At 39.6% G+C, this 14,210-nt stretch overlaps 1 long non-coding RNA gene and 1 pseudogene across 1 annotated transcript in view; both read right to left on the bottom strand.

Annotated features, from left to right (window-relative positions):
• LOC132139523 (uncharacterized) overlaps positions 1–14,210 on the bottom strand; it is a 318,882-nt gene that overhangs the window by 131,731 nt on the left and 172,941 nt on the right. The window lies entirely within an intron of this gene.
• The window catches only part of LOC132130990 (CCR4-NOT transcription complex subunit 6-like), a 26,970-nt pseudogene continuing 22,417 nt past the window's right edge, over positions 9,658–14,210 (bottom strand).

Below are 14,210 nucleotides of genomic sequence, written 5' to 3'. Positions count from 1 at the left end.
AATGGCTTAAAACGGTCCATTAAGGATAATGATGCTGATGATCTGATTGATGAGATTGTAAATGAAATCAACACCATTCAAGTTGACATGGACAATACTTACCTCAAAATAAGAGCCATTTCAAGCCCTGAACCTGACATTCGGAGAATGAATGACACATGCCAGGCATTCACTAGGATTGCAAATACAAATGTTCAACGTTTCCGCAATGGTGATGATTCAGAAATCATATCTTGGCCTGATGCTAAGTCAGTGTTTGACAGCACAGTTTCTAGTGTTTCCTCAGCTAAAACCGCTAAGTCAAAAGCTTCTTCTAAAGTATCCAGACATTCTTCCATCCTGTCCCTTAATGCAAAACAAGCGGCAGCTGAAGTTGCGGCAACGCAAGAGGTGATGAAGATAACAAATGCACAACATCAGCAGAAGGAAGAAATTCAAAGACTTGAGGTGGAAGATCAAATCTTGAAGGCTGAAAGAGAAGCTAAAGAAAGGGAAATTGAAGCAGAGAGTGCTAAAAAAAGAGTTCAGTTCATAGCAGAAAGTGCTGATAGAAGAATGAAGTTGGAAGGGAAAAGAAGAGAAGTAGAACGGCTAGAAGAACTTAAAGGGCATGTTGCAGCTCAAGCAAGACTGCAGGTTTATTCAGAATCTGTCGATCAACCACTTGCACTTAACCCTTTAATGGATCCATTTTTCCCCTCCTATCAAGCATCAGTCTCCCAAGCTCTTCCTGCACAACAAGCCAAGCCCAGTCAAGTCATCACCCCAACTGCACTTCCACTCATGCAACAAGTCCCAACCACTCAAGCTCCAGTCACTCAAGCCTTTTTAGCCTCTCATGAAGCCTCCAATGACCTTGTGAGAACTCTTGCTGAAGCAATCACAGCTAATCGAGTTCCAATCCCAGAACCTGAAGTTTTTAAAGGAGATCCTCTCAAGTATAATGATTGGAAGCTTTCCTTCTTTACTCTGATTGATCGCAAGAACCTGCTGACTCAGGAAAAGCTTTTCTTTCTACGCAAGTATGTTGGTGGCTCAGCCAAGAGAGCTATTGAAGGCCATTTCCTTGTAGGAACAGAAACAGCTTATCGTGCTGCCTGGGACATACTTGAAGACAGATTTGGTAATCCATTCATAGTTGCCAAGTCATACCGTGACAAGATACATACATGGCATAAAATTAGCCCCAAGGACAGCGAAAATCTTCGTGAGTTTGTTGATTTCCTTAGCAGTGTGGAATCAGCTATGCCATATGTTCAAGGTCTACAAACTCTCAACGATTGTGTGGAAAACCAAAAGATTACTGTCAAGCTCCCGGATTGGTTGAGCTCACGCTGGAACAGAGAAGCCACGATTTATCAAGATGAACACAAAATGTTCCCTGACTTCAGATACTTTGTCAGATTTCTCAACGTGGAGGCTCGAATTGCATGCAACCCCATCACATCATTATATGCAGTGAAACAAACTGACCAAGAAAGAACAAAGCCAACAGAGCGAGAACAGTCTAAGTATCAACGAAATCAAAACATCAGTGCTAAGACTTTCACCACTAATACAAGTGAGAAGACAAGCATCACATGCATGTTTTGCAAAAAGAAAGGCCATACTCTCCATAGGTGTCTCAAGATCATGGAAAGACCAGTTGAAGAGAGAGTTAAGTTTGTGCAACTGGAGAAATTATGTTTTGGCTGTCTTAGGTTTGGCCACAACTCCAGAGCTTGTACATCCAGGAGTGTGTGTGACTTATGTGGAAAACGCCACCCCACTTGCCTACATCAAGATCGTGGGAAGAAAGACCAAGAACAAGGAGTAAGAATAAAACAAGAAAGATCAAAAGAAAACAAAGGAGACAAGAACCAACAGTCTGAATCAGTTGAAATACAGCAAGCTACCTCTAACAGAGTTGTTCAAGAGAAGAGCAGTACTCATACTTCATCTATTGTTCCAGTCTATGTCTCCACAACAACAGAACCAGACAAGGAAGTTTTAGTGTATGCTTTACTTGATAGTCAGAGCGACACAACCTTCATCCTGAAGGATGCAGCTGTAACATTGGGTGCCAAGAAAGAGCCAGTAAAACTTAAAGTGTCCACGATAACATCAAAAACAAAAGTGGTGAATAGCCAAAAGGTGCAAGGACTACAGGTAAGGGGCTTCAGCTCTGACACAAAAATCAAACTCCCAACCACCTATACCAGAGATTACATACCAGCAAACAGATCCCATATACCCACAAGCATAACCGCAAAGTCATGGCCTCACTTGGAACATTTGGCAGATGAAATGTCTCCAGAGCTCGACTGTGAAGTAGGATTGTTGATCGGGTATAACTGTCCACAAGCTTTACTTCCCAGAGATGTCATCACGGGCAATGAAAACCAGCCATATGCACAAAAGTCTGTGTTAGGTTGGAGCATTATCGGCTACAGCAGCACTGAAGTTGATTATGGTCATGAGGATGAAATCGGTGTGAGCCACCGTATCATCATAAAGAAAGTTCAGCCAGCTACCAAGCCCTCTACAGAGCTCAAGTCTGAGGTCCATTTTGTTTATAGAACTCAAGTTAAGGAAATGATCACTCCTTCAGATATACTCAAGGTCTTTGAGTCAGATTTTACTGAGAAGTTTAGTGAAGAAGTTCTAATGTCACAAGAAGATATTAAGTTTGTGGTGAAACTGAAAGAAGGAATAAAGCAAAAGCCAAATGGGCATTACGAAATGCCATTGCCTTTCAAGGAAGAGAGGCCAAGTCTGCCAAACAACAAAGTGTGTGCAGAACATAGACTCAGATGTTTGGAAAAACGTCTTAAGAAAGATAATCAATATCACAAGGATTATGTGGCTTTCATGGAGGACATGATTGCAAGAGGTGATGCTGAAAAGGTTCCAGAGCCAGAGGTAACCAATCAGACCACGTGGTATATCCCTCACCATGGAGTTTACCACCCTCAAAAGCCAGGAAAGATTCGTGTGGTATTTGATTGCTCAGCTAAGTTTCACAATACATCACTGAATGAACATCTACTCACCGGGCCAGACCTTACAAATACCCTTGTAGGGGTCTTGTGCCGTTTCCGCAAAGGACAAGTAGCGATCATGTGTGATGTACAGCGGATGTTCCATCAATTTCATGTTGCACCAAGGGACCAAGACTACCTCAGATTTCTGTGGTGGGAAAGAGGCAATATGGAAGCTCCACCGTCAGTGTTCCGCATGAAGGTTCACTTGTTTGGTGCTGCATCGTCACCTGGATGCGCAAACTTTGGGCTCAAACACCTGGCTGCAGAAGGAGAAGGCAAGTTTAGTGAAGCTACAGTGAGATTTATACAGCGCAACTTTTATGTTGACGATGGATTAACAAGTTTGGACAGTGAAGAGGAAGCTATCGAGCTTGTTAGAGAGGCAAGAGACCTCTGCAACACCGGTAAACTCCGCTTACACAAATTCATTACTAACAACAAAAAGGTTCTGGCCACAATCCCAAAGCAAGAAATTGCTGAAGTTGCAGCTGACCTGGACATGGCCTTGGGCGAGCAAAAGATGGAACGGGCTCTTGGGGTCCAATGGTGCATTAGCTCAGATAAATTCCAGTTCAGAGTGAGGGTAAAAGAGCATCCTCTTACCAGAAGAGGAGTACTGTCAACAGTTGCCTCAATTTTTGATCCTCTAGGGTTTGTGGCACCTGTCATTTTGAAAGGTAAACAGATTCTACAAAGGATGTGCCAAGACAAGGTAGGATGGGATGAGCCACTTCCTGACGACCTCAGGCCGCGTTGGGAAGCATGGCTCCAAGACCTTCATAATCTGTCTTCGGTAGAGATACCACGGCACTACATACCATTGGCAGCCAAGAAGGTTCTACAGTGTGAACTTCACCATTTTTCAGATGCTAGTGTTTCTGGCTATGGAATGTGTTCTTACCTTAGGGTTGTTTCGAAGTCTGGAGAAGTCCATTGCGCTCTTGTTATGGGGAAGGCAAGGGTTGCTCCGACGAAGGTAACAACAATCCCAAGATTGGAACTCTCCGCTGCGGTCGTAGCCACAAGGACAGGTGCGCTGCTAAAGAGAGAAATGGAGATCGAAAATCTGCAGGAATACTTTTGGACCGATTCCAAGGTCGTCCTTGGTTACATTAACAATGATGAAAAGCGATTTCATGTATTCGTAGCCAATCGGATCCAGCAGATCAAATCGAGCACAGAACCAAGTCAGTGGCAATATGTTGCCTCAGAAAATAACCCAGCTGACCACGCCTCTCGCGGACTCATGGCAAAGGAGCTTGTAGAGTCTAACTGGTTCACGGGACCTAGTTTCTTGTGGCAAAAGGAGCTCCCTAACAAAGAAGAGATTAAGGTGCGAGACCTCAATTAGGATGACCCAGAAATCAAAAGAGCACAAGTTCACACAACGAAAGTAAATGAGGAAAGGTCCCTATCAGATCGACTTCATAAGTTTTCTGATTGGAAGAGAGTCGTAAGAGCCATAGCAAGACTTAAGCGTTTTGCAAAAGAGGTGAAAGGTCTTAAAACAAGATCCAATGAAGTTACGACACTTGAAGAAAGAATGGATGCTGAACAATTCATAATCCATGCAGTTCAAGAAGAGGCATTCAGTGATGAAATCAAGGCTCTTAAACAAAAGAAAGAGGTACAAAAGAGCAAGTCAAACAAGCTGCTCAAGTTGAACCCTTTCATGGATAGCCAAGATATCCTGAGGGTGGGAGGTAGATTGACACAAGCAACACTCCACCCTCATGTCAAACACCCAGCTATCCTCCCCAAAGGACATCATGTATCTCGATTGTTGATAAAGCACTATCATGAGAAGGTGAAGCATCAGGGTCGTGGAATGACCATCAATGAACTACGTTCCAGTGGGATTTGGATCCTAGGGTGTAGTAGTGAAGTGTCATCACTCATTTTCAAGTGCATCAAATGCAGAAAGCTCAGAAAGTGTAATCAAGAACAAAAAATGGCCGATCTTCCACCAGAGAGGATGGAAGCAACCCCTCCATTTACTTATAGTGGTATGGACTGTTTCGGACCATTTTTTGTCAAAGATGGAAGGAAAGAGCTGAAGAGATATGGGCTTCTATTCACCTGCATGTGTTCACGTGCCATCCACATTGAGGTATTGGATGACCTTTCCACTGATGCCTTCCTAAATGCGTTGCGCTGTTTTATTGCCATAAGAGGCAATGTAAGTCATCTACAAAGTGATCAAGGCACAAACTTTGTGGGAGCACGCAATGAATTTCAAGTATTAATGAAAGGAATGGAGCAAGAACGTGTGAAAGAGCTAGGATGCAACTTTGTCATGAACCCACCTGCTTCCAGTCACATGGGCGGCGTCTGGGAGAGGCAGATACGGACTGTGAGAAGTGTCCTCACATCCATCCTAGACCAGTCTGCTGGAAGATTAGACAGTTCTTCATTAAGAACATTCCTGTACGAAGTGATGGCTATAGTGAATAGTCGACCATTGACCACGGAACATCTCAATGATCCATTAGGACCTGAACCCCTAACTCCAAACCACATATTGACAATGAAATCGTCAATAATCGCACCACCACCTGGTGAGTTTGTAAGGGAAGATCTCTACCTTCAGAAGAGATGGAAGAGAGTACAGTTCTTGTCCAATGAATTCTGGACCAGGTGGAGAAAGGAGTATTTGCTGAATCTACAGCAGAGGAGCAAATGGAACAAGGACAGGAGAAATGCTAAAGTGAATGACATTGTCCTGTTGCAAGATGATGGCACACCAAGAAATCAGTGGAAGCTGGCGAAGGTAGTTGAAGTCTTCCAAGGAGATGACGGAAGAGTCAGAAAACTCAAACTGTTACTTAGTGACACAACACTAGACCGTAAAGGCACACACTCAAATAAGCCAGTTTACTTAGAAAGGTCAATACACAAAACAGTACTTTTGCTTGAGGCTGAATAAGTAGGTTAGCTCTTCAATGTCATTGTTTTGTTTATACTTGAAGGTATATTTGTGTATTTACATCAATGGTTTATAAGGTTCTGTTAACAATGTAATTTATTTATTGTGAATCACACATTGTGTGATGGTGGGAGTGTAAATGCAGCCGGTTTTGAATTTATTTTGAAAATACGTACTTTTATTTTGACATGGTTAAAAACCGGAAGTAGCGCCTGTAAGCGCCGTAAGCCACTCACTGGGACCAAAGCGCACATGTAGCGGTGATGTTACCTGCTAGTTTGTTTCTTTATCACTCCATGCTACGTGGTGTTTTCTACAACTATGTGTGAGTTGAAGAATCATATTTTGTTTGACTGTGAAGATTGCTTCTGGGAAATGACTCTGCCGTTGGTTGAGAAGCAGGCTAAAGTGGTCAGTATTTCTCTGTATTCTTTATTAGCATTCGCTACAGTGCTAAGCAATGCTATTTATGTAATGATTGCAATGTTTAATGTTGTCTTTTATTTTTTCTATCTGAACTTTTAGTTCTACGGTGTTAATAAATATCTGTAAATGGAACCGGAGTCTCGCATTCAATCAATGGGCGGCATACTATTGGTGTTAGACAACACGTTTCAGGACCTACTCATTGTCGAAATCATACTCTAGATTTAATACTGTCACATGGAATTGATGTTGATGGTGTTGAAATTATTCAGCCAAGTGATGATATCTCAGATCATTATTTAGTTCTTTGCAAAATTCATATAGCCAAATTTGTAAATTCTACTTCTTGTTACAAGTATGGAAGAACCATCACTTCTAACACAAAAGACTGCTTTTTAAGTTATCTTCCTGATGTATCCAAATTCCTTAGCATATCCAAAACCTCAGAACAACTTGATGATGTAACAGAAACTATGGACTCTCTCTTTTCTAGCACTTTAAATAAAGTTGCTCCTTTACGCTTAAGGAAGGTTAAGGAAAACAGTTTGACACCATGGTATAATGAGCATACTCCCACCCTAAAGAGAGCAGCCCGAAAAATGGAGCGCATCTGGAGGAAAACAAAACTAGAGGTATTTCGTATTGCTTGGCGGGAAAGTAACATATCCTACAGAAAAGCATTAAAAACTGCTAGATCCGATTACTTTTCTTCTCTTTTAGAAGAAAACAAACATAACCCCAGGTATTTATTCAATACAGTGGCTAAATTAACGAATAATAAAGCTTCAACAAGTGTTGACATTTCCCAACACCACAGCAGTAATGACTTTATGAACTACTTTACTTCTAAAATCGATACTATTAGAGATAAAATTGCAACCATTCAGCCGTCAGCTACAGTATCACATCAGACAGTGCACTATAGACCCCCTGAGGAACCATCTTCTCTACCATAGGAGAGGAAGAATTGTATAAACTTGTTAAATCATCTAAACCAACAACATGTATGTTAGACCCTATACCATCTAAGCTCCTAAAAGAGGTGCTTCCAGAAGTCATAGATCCTCTTCTGACTATTATTAATTCCTCATTGTCATTAGGATATGTCCCCAAAACCTTCAAACTGGCTGTTATTAAGCCTCTCATCAAAAAACCACAACTTGACCCCAAAGAACTAGTTAATTATAGACCAATCTCGAATCTCCCTTTTCTGTCCAAGATACTAGAAAAGGTGGTATCCACACAATTATATTCCTTCTTAGAGGAAAATGGTATATATGAGGATTTCCAGTCAGGATTTAGACCGTATCATAGTACTGAGACTGCTCTCCTTAGAGTTACAAATGATCTGCTCTTATCATCTGATCGTGGGTGTATCTCTCTATTAGTTTTATTGGATCTTAGTGCTGCGTTTGACACAATTGACCACAACATTCTTTTGCATAGACTTGAACACTTTGTTGGCATCAGTGGAAGTGCATTAGCATGGTTTAAATCGTACTTATATGACCGCCATCAGTTCGTAGCAGTGAATGAAGATGTATCCTATCGATCACAAGTGCAGTATGGAGTACCTCAAGGCTCAGTACTAGGGCCGCTACTCTTCACGCTTTATATGTTACCCTTGGGAGATATCATCAGGAAACATGGTGTTAGCTTTCACTGTTATGCTGATGATACTCAGCTCTATACTTCTTCGCAGCCCGGTGAAACACACCAATTTGAAAAACTAATGGATTGCATAGTCGATATAAAAAACTGGATGACGAGTAATTTCTTACTGCTAAATTCTGAAAAAACAGAGGTGTTAATTATAGGACCTAAAAACTCTGCTTGTAATAACCTAGAACACTGTCTAAGACTTGATGGTTGCTCTGTCAATTCTTCGTCATCAGTTAGGAACCTAGGTGTCCTATTTGATCGCAATCTTTCCTTAGAAAGCCACGTTTCTAGCATTTGTAAAACTGCATTTTTCCATCTCAAAAATATATCTAAATGACGGCCTATGCTCTCAATGTCAAATGCAGAAATGTTAATCCATGCATTTATGACCTCAAGGTTAGATTATTGTAATGCTTTATTGGGTGGTTGTTCTGCATGCTTAGTAAACAAACTACAGCTAGTCCAAAATGCAGCAGCAAGAGTTCTTACTAGAACCAGGAAGTATGACCATATTAGCCCGGTCCTGTCAACACTGCACTGGCTCCCTATCAAGCATCGCATAGATTTTAAAATATTGCTTATTACTTATAAAGCCCTGAATGGTTTAGCACCTCAGTATTTGAATGAGCTCCTTTTACATTATAATCCTCTACGTCCGCTACGTTCTCAAAACTCAGGCAATTTGATAATACCTAGAATATCAAAATCAACTGCAGGCGGCAGATCCTTTTCCTATTTGGCGCCCAAACTCTGGAATAACCTACCTAACATTGTTCGGGAGGCAGACACACTCTTGCAGTTTAAATCTAGATTAAAGACCCATCTCTTTAACCTGGCAAACACATAACATACTAATATGCTTTTATTATCCAAATCCGTTAAAGGATTTTTAGGCTGAATTAATTAGGTAAACCGGAACCGGAAACACTTCCCATAACAACCTATGTACTTGCTACATCATTAGAAGAATGGCATCTACGCTAATATTTGTCTGTTTCTCTTTTGTTCCGAGGTCACCGTGGCCACCAGATCCAGTCTGTGCCCAGATCAGAGGGTCACTGCAGTCACCCGGATCCAGTACGTATCCAGACCAGATGGTGGATCAGCACCTAGAAAGGACCTCTACATCCCTGAAAGACAGTGGAGACCAGGACAACTAGAGCCCCAGATACAGATCCCCTGTAAAGACCTTGTCTCAGAGGAGCACCAGGACAAGACCACAGGAAACAGATGATTCTTCTGCACAATCTGACTTTGCTGCAGTCTGGAATTGAACTACTGGTTTCGTCTGGTCAGAGGAGAACTGGCCCCCCAACTGAGCCTGGTTTCTCCCAAGGTTTTTTTCTCCATTCTGTCACCGATGGAGTTTCGGTTCCTTGCCGCTGTCGCCTCTGGCTTGCTTAGTTGGGGTCACTTCATCTACAGCGATATCGTTGACTTGATTGCAAATAAATGCACAGACACTATTTAACTGAACAGAGATGACATCACTGAATCCAATGATGAACTGCCTTTAACTATCATTTTTGCATTATTGACACTGTTTTCCTAATGAATGTTGTTCAGTTGCTTTGACGCAATGTATTTTGTTTAAAGCGCTATATAAATAAAGGTGACATTGTTATGCTACATGATTGGTCTCTGCTTAAGTTACACAATTCTACCATCCAAATACTGACACGTGGCTTATGCAATCTCACATTTAGACTCAGACAAACAGATTGATTTCCCTGAAAGCAGCATTTGTTTGGTATCAAACAGAGAATCCCAATCCTAATTTGGTATTAAGCTTTTGTTTTCATGTTGGAAAACGAAATAATAAGATCATATAATCGTGAGCAAAGGTTAAAAAATGGAACAAAGTAGGTGAATACTTCACTCCTTAATATGTGTACCTATATTTGTAGGCATCATTCGTCCATGGTTTGGGAAAGGGGGGCTGCACTACCTGTGGACAGGCAGATGCAGCCATTAAGGAGGTGGTACTCCAGCTGAGCCAGAAGGGAAAAGTGATCGGAGGGGATGTGCGGGTGGGGGCAGCCGGTTATGTTGTTGTCCTTCAACCACTGAGTCTCCAGTGGACTCAGAATGCCCAGAACACGCATGTGTGTCTTAGAGAAGAAGATGTAGTCAATCATGCCCTACACGCCCTAAAAAAAAGATAGAAATCTGTGAGAATAATATAAAATTAAGGTCCTAGTGCACAGGTTTCAGTGCAATACAATACAAAAGCAAATCACATTTCACTAAAACCTAAATCTTATCTCTTCACCTTGAAGTCATAAGTGTAGTTGGTGTAGGGCATGAGATTCCCCTTATAGGCACTCTTCAGCTGGAAACTGTGTGTGATACTACCATCGGGGTTGCCGTTTTTGCCGTTACAACTGAAGTTGGTTAAGCAATTGCTGTAAAGCAGTTCCTTAAAGTCTTTGTGATTTTCTGCAACTCCACCATTACTTAGATACTCCACCACACCTGTGAAAGGCCAGGAAACTTAGTAATGATGAGACGAGAGCTTCATGCCAAATCTAACAAAACGGCTAACTGTATTTCTCTTAAGAATGGCATTAAAGAGTAATTCACCCCCCAAAATTTAAATGATGTCGTCATTAACTCACCTTCACGCCATTCCAAACCTGTATGAATTTTTTTTTTCAGTGGAACATAAAAATATATTTTGAGAAATGTCTGGGTTTTTGTCTATACAGCAGAATTCAAAGGTTACCAGCATTCTTTAAAAGATCTTCTTTTGTACTCCACAGAAACACGAGGGTCAGTAAATGACGACAGTTATCCTATACAAGGAACGCTGAGCCTACTGCTTGCCATCCACTACATGGGCATTGTATTTTGGATTGCTTATTTGAACTTCTTGACCTCCTCTTAGTTGGAATTTTCACAATATAGATTGCCCAAGGGAGTTCCCCATTCTCTCTAACTATTTATCTCTAATAAGCAGTTTCAAAAATCACTTACCAGAGCCTGGGAGGGAGTTGAGGTCAATGCACAGGACTATAGGGATGGTGCTGGTGTCTAACGTGGGTGGTGCAGAGTTGATAGAGCCCGATGCCCTCTCAGCGATGCTCTTCAGCTCAGACCGGAACATCATGGTCTGGACGAGCTTCACATCGGAGTACTCTGGATCCCAGTGCATGTGGGCATTAGCTACCAGCAGCAGGCGTTTCTCTGAAGGCTGCTTTAAACCTGCATTACAACACCAGTAAAATGAATGGGATTAAAGTATTTTATTAAAGAGGAAGCAAATGGAGCTGTGACATCAAAAAAAGATCTTTTATAATCAAGGTCATTGCTACAAGCTTAATGTGAACAGGGAACTCTTTTTTTTTTAAAGTGTAATCAGTATTGCAATATTATGAAAACAGCGCAGGGGAAAACTGAAGAATACGCTGAGAAAGAAGAAATAAAGCAGAACTCATCAAAAAGTGTGTATGCTTAAGAAATTGTATTCAGCTGTATTGAGGCATCGTGAAGGAATTAAAAAGTATGTTATCAATGAAATCCAACATAGGCACATAATTCAACCATAGGATTTCATTTTATGTATCAGAGCGCCACATCACTGCAGGGTTTCCGCAGGATTTTTAAGCTCAAATTTAAGACCGTTTTAAGACCTGCATAAATAAAATTAATACTTTATGAGCGGGGTAGGGCAATGTCTATAGTACCATATTAAACTAACATTACTGTAAAAAGCATAATTTACAGTTCAGATGAAAGTTTTCACAAAAACAAAACGTTTTAAAAAATGAATGCTTTAAATTTCAGCCATAAATTATTATATCAACTAATAAAATAAAAATTTAGGGGTGTGCGATACTGACAAAAAGTGATATCTCCATAAATTTTTTGGGATTTTATCAATAATGATAATTAGACAATATTTTGCTATAGAGTGTGTTATTGTGCTGATATATTTCCTCTAATTGTGCTGCATCCTGAATTTTTTGATATTCTTCATATTCTGTGTGGTCAGTTCACAGCAGTAATAAAAATGTATCATTTCCAACATGTTTTATGGGCATTTTTACCTTTAAGTCTTTCTATTCCTAAAAGTGTGCAACATCTTTTGAGTCAAATTCTTGCATTTGGTTACCAAGCGGATGAAATCAGTATCAACAGAATTTATCTTTGCAATGCAGAGCATTAGAAGTGGCATTTAGATGTACTTACACAGTGTTTAATGCAGCTCTGAGGGACACTAAATACTTTAACCTGCAGTTACAAATGCATAAATAATGTTGTGATATTTTAAACATTAAACATCGAAAACTGATTATTTTCAAAAATGAACCCAGCCGGCACATGACCGACCTTCAACGTTGAAATATGGTTGAAATAAGGTCAGTTGTAGTTTCAACGTTGAAACAATGTTGATTCAACGTTTAAAGCCGAATGGTTGAAAAACTTACGGCACATGACCAACTTTCAACGTTGAAATATGGTTGAAATAAGGTCAGTTGTAGTTTCAACGTTGAAACAATGTTGATTCAACGTTTAAAGCCGAATGGTTGAAAAACTTACGGCACATGACCAACTTTCAACGTTGAAATATGGTTGAAATAAGGTCAGTTGTAGTTTCAACGTTGAAACAATGTTGATTCAACGTTTAAAGCCGAATGGTTGAAAAACTTCCAGCACATGACCAACTTTCAATGTTGAAATATGGTTGAAATAAGGTCAGTTGTTTTAATGAAACAACGTTAAAAATGTTTAATGCTAAATGGTTGAAAAAGGTTAAACTTTTAAATTATTTATATAAAATTATTTAAGATTATTATTATTTTAATTGTATTTTAAAATATTTTAGTCATGATACCTATTATAAAATCTAAAAGGTATATGTTAAATATTATCATCATTAACAGCAATAAAACTAAATACATTTCGCTGCTTTATCACACTGAAACAACTCCTATTGGTAGTTTTGTTTTATTACTTTGATCATTATTGGTCAATCTGGCTGTCATTCAGGAAACTGGACAATGAATCGGTTAGCGCCTTTCTACATTTACAAATATGACCGTTATTGTCGTCTTTCTGTGAGTGAGGCGGCTGACTGTGAGCTGCTGCTCGTTATAACTGACTGCTAGGTCGGTCCCGAATTATTTAATATTTGCCTGTTAATTTTTTATTTTGAGCGAATTTGAGTCGTGACATGTCAAAAGAGAACAAAAGCTGTGAACACAAGAAGGGTAGCCTATGATGTGTTCTGCGAGGTCCTGCAAACATACTGGCAAAATGAGGTAAGAAAATCGCTATCTTTATTATCTTTTGAAAATAGTAAAATATAACCAGAGTTTACAAATGGGTAAGGACATGTAACCTGCAGAAGATAAATAAATACCCGTGTGTGTATTTTTGCATTGCTTTATCACAGATGATCAAGTTAGATGCTCACGTACTGTGTTGCTGGTAAGTTATGTGTTAATGTCGGTCTTTTAGAGATTTTTCCACATTTTCCTGATATGAATCTGATGCATTAGGTGTCTTATTATGTTTTTTTTTCTAATAATAGTTTCAAAGTGTTTTCTTAAACATATAGGTGCAAATGTCGGTGCAATTTTAATGATTTAATGAAAATGAATTTAAAAATGAATTAGGATTGTTTAAAGCAGTGGTTCTCAGTGTCAGGCCCCTCTCTAGTGGTTACGCAGGTGAATCACTAAATTAAATATTAATATTAATACATTTTAATTTAATCTTTGAGTAAGGTTTTTTTGTACATTTAAGTACAGTTAATGTACAGTAAAGTTATGTAACTTTTGTTATAACGCATTTTAATTTAAACTTTAAGTTTTCATTTACCTGTATGTAAGCACAGTGTAGTGTTAATGTTCAAACTGTATTTCCCATGGTAAAGTGGCTGACAACAATTAATATTCTGATTAGAATAAAACTGCCTCATTTTTTAACTGTAGAACTGTAGCTGAATAGTTAGGCCTACTACGCTGCTGAAATTTAATGTTGGTCATTATGGTGGAACTTAATATTTAATAACAAATATTTTCTGAAGTGGTACTTAGTATAAAAAGTTTGAGAACCAATGTTTAAAGAAATGGTATAAAATGAAATCCTGCTTTTTAAGAACTTTTCAGTAAACCATTTCTTCTTTCCCCTTGTAGAGTCATCAAGGATCCAGCTTGTTCTTGAAA

This window comes from Carassius carassius, chromosome 4 (assembly GCF_963082965.1).
Source record: "Carassius carassius chromosome 4, fCarCar2.1, whole genome shotgun sequence".
Taxonomy (NCBI): domain Eukaryota; kingdom Metazoa; phylum Chordata; class Actinopteri; order Cypriniformes; family Cyprinidae; genus Carassius; species Carassius carassius.
This window is presented reverse-complemented; position numbering and strand designations above follow the sequence as displayed.